General features: G+C 39.1%; 1 long non-coding RNA gene across 1 annotated transcript; it reads left to right on the forward strand.

Annotated features, from left to right (window-relative positions):
* Positions 1 to 4,292: 4,292 nt before the first annotated feature.
* On the forward strand, positions 4,293 to 4,613 carry LOC118978559 (uncharacterized). Its single transcript, XR_005064752.1, has 2 exons — positions 4,293 to 4,324; positions 4,526 to 4,613. It is a non-coding gene; the product is annotated as an uncharacterized LOC118978559 (long non-coding RNA).
* The last annotated feature ends 646 nt before the right edge of the window (positions 4,614 to 5,259 follow it).

Consider the following 5,259-nt stretch of genomic DNA (forward strand, 5'->3'; position numbering starts at 1 on the left):
AACAGCATTAAAATAAAAAAAACAACCAACTGTATGGGAAAATATATTTGCCAATGATACCTCAGACAAAGGTTTAATCTCCAAAATATACAAAGAACTTACTTGACTCCACTCTAAGAAGACAAGCAACCCAATTAAAAAATCGGCAAAGGACTTGAACAGACACTTCTCCAAGGAGGACATACAGAGGATCCAGAGACACATGAAAAGATGCTCAATATCGCTAGCTATCAGAGAGATGCAAATTAAAACCACAATAAGATACCACTTTACACCAGTGAGAATGGCTATCATAAACAAAGCAATAAACAACAAATGTTGGAGAGGGTGTGGGGAAAAGGGGACTCTAGTTCTTTTTTTTAACGTGGTGCTTCCCCTAAATTCATTTACCTTTTTTTCTTTTTAAGCTTTTTTTCTTTTTTAAATTTTTGTGCAAGCTCAGTTGTCTCCATTTTTCCACCACCACTTTCCCCCACCCCACCCACCTTTACCTCCCACGGCCAACCCTCCCCACCTTTGGCTTTGTCCATGGGTCCTTTGTGAATATACCTTGACAACCCTTCCCCTTCTTTCCCCCATTACCACCCCTCAACCTCTGGTTACTGTCAGTTTGTTCTCTATGTCAATGTCTCTGGTTATATTTTGCTTGCTTGTTTTATTGATTAAGTTCCACTTATAGGTGAGAGCATATGATATTTGTCTTTCACCACCTGGCTTATTTCACTTAGAATAATGCTCTCCAGTTCCATCCATCATTTATCTTGAAATGGAAGGCAACCACAGCCGCAGACCTCAGTCTCTATGCATGCCAAGCAAGGCAACTTTTTCTCATAACATCATGACTTTTCTCTGATTCTACCACCACTGGTTGCATTTTGTATGGGTCCCATAGTATTCAAGTTTATAGTATTGCACTTAACATGATGAAAAATATGTGAGAACTTCCAGCGATCACTTTTTATTTCCATATCAAATTTACTAGAGAGGTGAACTGCTCTCATAAAAATAATTAGTGTCAGGCAATGTTTTCAGGGGATTTTCACAGCACTCGAGCTCACTGTAATAGCAAAAGAAGGTGACTACACAACTATTTCAGTAATACAGATTGTATTATTTTATGTAGTTATGATTGAAAACTGTATCTTTACATCTTTTTACATTTCTCTCAACTATATGGCCCTATGTATGATCTGTAAATGTCTGTGTGCATAGTTTTAATAAACTTTAACTTTTAATATCAGTTTGTTTCTACTTATAGTAGCAAATGATAAAATACACTAGTATTTACATGTATTTTATGCATTCATGACATACCTAACTTTTCTTTTTCTTTTAAAAATGTATTTCTAGGCTAATAGTTTATCTGCAAGTTTTTCAAATTTTCACAAATTTTCAAAAATATTTCCAACATATTTATTGAAAAAAATCCAAGTATAAGTGGCCCTGTGCTGTTCAAACCCATATTGTTCAAAAGTCAACCATATAATTGTTTTAATGCCCTGGCCTAATCATTTTAATATCTGTGTCAGTCCTGAATTAATTTTCATTAGCCAACAATTTTTTGAAATACCTGATAATCTTTTATTGGGTACTAGACATCATGAACTTCTTCATGTTATTGCTTCCTGTCATTGTATTCTAAAATTTTTCTCAGTTTTTGTTGTTATTGAGTTAATTTACTTGGAAACAGTTTGATCATTTCAGATTTGTTAAGTGGTACAAAAGCACCCTGGCTGGTGTAGCTCAGTGGATTGAGCACGGGCCTGCAACCCACATGACTGTAGTTCGATTCCTAGTCAGGGCACATGCCTGGGTTGCAGGCCAGTTCCCAGGAGTGGACTCACAAGAGGCAACCATACATTGATATTTCTCTCCTTCTCTCCTTCTCTCCTTCCCTTCCTCTCTAAAGATAAATAAGTAAAATCTTTTTTAAAAAATGGTACAAAAGCAGCATTTACTTTACTGAAGCAAGGCTACTCTGAGTATGGCATGTAATGCTCCATGAATTCTTAGGCTTTCCAGTCTAGTTGGTAGAAATAGGCACTAATCACAGACCCTTATGAGAACCAGGCACTGTTCCCTCTACTCCTTTCTTTTGGTTCTCCCCCCCCCAGCTTTAGTTTCCTAACATGCATGCATTGACAAGTTTACTACTGAGCATTGGGGAAAGACCTTCTGCCAACCCTCGAGGTTATCCTCTGTGTGGCCTTCTATCAGAGTGCTTCCTTTCATCACTGCTCAGAAACTCTCTTAAGGCAGTAAGATGTCTTTATTTCATTTATCTCTCATCTTTCAGGGATCACTGTCCTTAGTGACTTGATATTCAGTGTCTTCAATACCATTGTTTTTACATTTTGTCTGTATTCGTAATTATTTCATGTAGTAGGGTAAATTAGGTCCTGTTACTCCATCTTGGTTGGAAAAGAAATCTAAGAAATGCTTTTAAAATTTCTGTCTTTCCATTCATTGAGTGTAAGCTAAGAATACTAGTAGCTGCAAGTAACAGAAAATGTGAATATGCCTAAACTATTTACTGTTTACTCATGAGACAGACTTTGCTAGTCATTCCCCAATATCTTATTCTCTCTTCCCTTCTCAGTGTAGAACTCACTGAGTTCTATAGTTGAACACATTACATTTCTCAGTTCCCCAAGTACTATGTTTGGTCATGTGACTAAGTTCTGGCAAATTTACTGAAATGAAACTGGTGTTTGCAATGTCCAGGAAGTTTTGTAACAGAGTGAAGACCTGTTCACCTCCTCTACTTTCCTCTGTCCTGCTGTCTGGAACCAAATGTGATGGCTGGAGCTGAAGCAGCCATCTCAGAACACAAAATAAAAGTCACATGTTTAACCTGGTCTTTACAATCTGTGGACTATATTTCCATCTAAATCTTTTTTATTTAAATAAGTGTACTTTGAATTTTTTAATTAAAGTTTTATTTTTGTTTATCATGCTTAATTTGGGCTCCCTGTTACCTATATCTGAACCCAATTCTAACAAATAAAAAAAAACAAGAATTATAAAGGCAGGTGAATCTCAGTTTTGGTCCATGACACAGAAATAGTATCAAGAACACAACTCTTTTCACAAATGTGCTTTGCCCTCTTTCACATGTTGTCTCTTTGTTCTCATACTTGGTACCTCAAGATTCTAAGATGGAGGCCACAGATCCAAGCATCAAACATGTGTTCAGGGCAAAAAAAAAAAGAGGCATCTATCTCTTTTATCAAGGAAGAAAGAGCCTTCCAGGAGCCCCTTTAACACTTCTGAACTCTGGATCCCACTACATAGCCACCCCTACTACAAGGAAGGAAGGCTGGGAAAGTGACTGCCTGCTTCTCTAGCCTCTTTCATGGAAGGCAGACAAAGGACAAAGTGGGTATGGCTGTTGGACTGGGCAAACAATCAATGGCTGCCCCATGCAATAGGGATTATAGGTATATAAAAGGCAAAGATTTGTGCTGTGGCTGGTGTGGCTCAGTGGATTGCATGCCAACCTGTGAACTGAAAGGTTGCCAGCTGGATTCCCAGTCAGGGTACATGCCTGGGTTGCAGGCCAGGTCCCCAGCAGGGGCATGCAAAAGGCAACCACACATTGATGCTTCTCTCCCTCACTTTTTCCCTCCCTTCCCCTCTCTAAAAATAAGTAAATAAAATCTTTTAAAAGAATAATAAAAATAAAAGGCAAAGATTTAAAAGCACAGACATTTAATGTAGACACTTATTTGTAAGAGGGTTTAGGAGGAGAAAAAAGAAGGAGGGAAATGTCTTTCTTAGGCTATTTTTGTGATTCTCAAACTTCAGTGTACAAGGGAGTTATTGATCAGAATTGTTGGACAAAACCAACAAAACCAAAGGGGGTGGAATCAGGGGAGGTAGGTAGGAATGGCTGGGGTGGTGGGGGAGTGGTGGGGGGAAAATGCAGATAACTCTACTAGAACAACAATAAAATAAATAAGAGTATAGAAGAAAATGCTAAAAAAAAGAATTGTGTGAAGAAATCAAGGCATTTGTATTTTATGAGTGGCTGAAGAGATTCTCATGCATAACTTTGACTACACAAAGTCTGTCCAGAAAGTATCCATCCATGTACTATGACAAATAGAGACATTTATTGAAGAAGATACAACATACGAAAAACAATGTACATAGGACAGTGATGCCTTAGTTCCCTTAAAAGAAGGCAACTTGGGGCCTCACACAGTCCTCTCAATGTCTCTTTCACTGTTCAAAACCCTGCTAAATCCTTGGAACCACCATCAGCAGCCCCATTGTATTTTCCTGAATCTCTTCATGGTCTGAAATCTCTTCCCTTTGAAAGGTCCAGAGGGTAGAAGGGAGAGAAGCACAGAGTAAAAGGGATGGACTCACATGAATAAGTATGAAGGACACATGGACAATAACTAAGACGGGGGACGGAGATGGGAGGGGGGTGGGGAGCACTGGGGGGGGGGCAGGGCTGGGAATACAAGAAAGAAAACTGTACTTGAACAAAAGTTAAATTAAAAAAAAAAAAAGAAAGGTGATTTTAGTTTGGGGAAAAGCCAGAAGTCTCGGAACACCAAATTGGGCTGCAGGGGGCTCAGTCACCTGGGTGATTTGATGTTTCACAAAATAACTCTGCACAAGGCGTGATGCATGTTGTCATGATAAAGCTGCCAATCACCAGTTGCCCATACTTGTGGCCATTTTTGTTGTATTGCATCTCTCAGCTGATGAAGAGCATTGAGGTAGTACTCATTAATTGTGTAGCCTGAAGGGGTGAACTCATGATGGTCAATACCTTCCCAATCAAAAAAGACAGTTAACATGGTCTTGATCTTACTGTGACTTTGCTGAGCCTTCTTAGCACATGGAGAACCAGGCAACTTCCTTTGGAATGGCTAGGCCTTTGTTTCTGAACCATAGCGATAGACCCATGATTCACCCCCAGTTATAACCTTCTTGAGGAAATCTGGTTCATTTCTAGGGGGTCAAATCAAGTCGTTAGCAACCGCAGCACAATGTTCCTTCTGCTCCAGTAGCAGAGGCCATGGAACAAATTTTACCACAACACATTTCATGTCAAGATCCTATGTCAAAATCTCAGGCACAGTAGTTTTTGGAATCCCTAGATCAGCTTCTAGTTCCCACACTGTCAGTCACCAATCTTTGTTGATTGCAGCCCATTCATATTCAACATTCTCGGGTGTTCTGCTCATTGCAGGTCTTCCAGAATATGAGTCACTTTCAACAGATTCTCAACCATCTTTGAAG

The sequence above is a fragment of the Sturnira hondurensis genome, unplaced genomic scaffold, assembly GCF_014824575.4.
Source record: "Sturnira hondurensis isolate 20B ecotype Veracruz unplaced genomic scaffold, ASM1482457v3 Scaffold0021971, whole genome shotgun sequence".
Taxonomy (NCBI): domain Eukaryota; kingdom Metazoa; phylum Chordata; class Mammalia; order Chiroptera; family Phyllostomidae; genus Sturnira; species Sturnira hondurensis.